This window comes from Pteropus vampyrus, unplaced genomic scaffold (assembly GCF_000151845.1).
Source record: "Pteropus vampyrus isolate Shadow unplaced genomic scaffold, Pvam_2.0 Scaffold20, whole genome shotgun sequence".
Lineage (NCBI taxonomy): Eukaryota > Metazoa > Chordata > Mammalia > Chiroptera > Pteropodidae > Pteropus > Pteropus vampyrus.
Window position 1 is genome coordinate 9,421 of NW_011888801.1, and position 589 is coordinate 10,009.

A 589-nucleotide genomic window follows, 5' to 3' on the forward strand; every position below is an offset into this window, starting at 1 on the left:
TTGAGCCAGGGGACAAGTAAGGAGAGATGAGATAAGCGAGGTAGAGGGGCTAGATGATGTTAGGCCCTGTGGGCCATTACTGGGATTTGGCTTTTGCTCCGAGTGATGTGGGAACCACAGGAGGGCTTGGAGCAGAGGAGGGACACGGTTTGACATAGGTTTTAATAGGACCACTCCAGTTCTTGTGCTCAGGCCAGACCATAGAAGTTAAGGATTAGGAATGGGGAGACAAGGAAGGTGCCTATTGCAGTCACTCAGGCTGGAGATGGTGTAGCCACAACCAGGGTGATGGCACCACAGAGAGTGAAAGGTGGTGAGCTCTGGTATATTTCAAAGGTGGAGCCAACAGATATGGTGACTGATTGGATGTGGTATGCGAGAGGAAGTCAAGGATGACACCAAGGTTTTGGCCTGAGCGACTGGAGAGGGGGAGTTGCGGTAACAGATGAAAAGGCTGAGGCAGGAGCAAGTGTGAGGAAAAGGGGAGGTGAGGTTTGAGGTGTTGGGTAGCGGTTGGATGTACAAGCCAGGAGTTCAGAAGAGAGGTCTGGGCCCGAGAGAGGTTATTTTGGAGAGTCGTTCAAGGCTG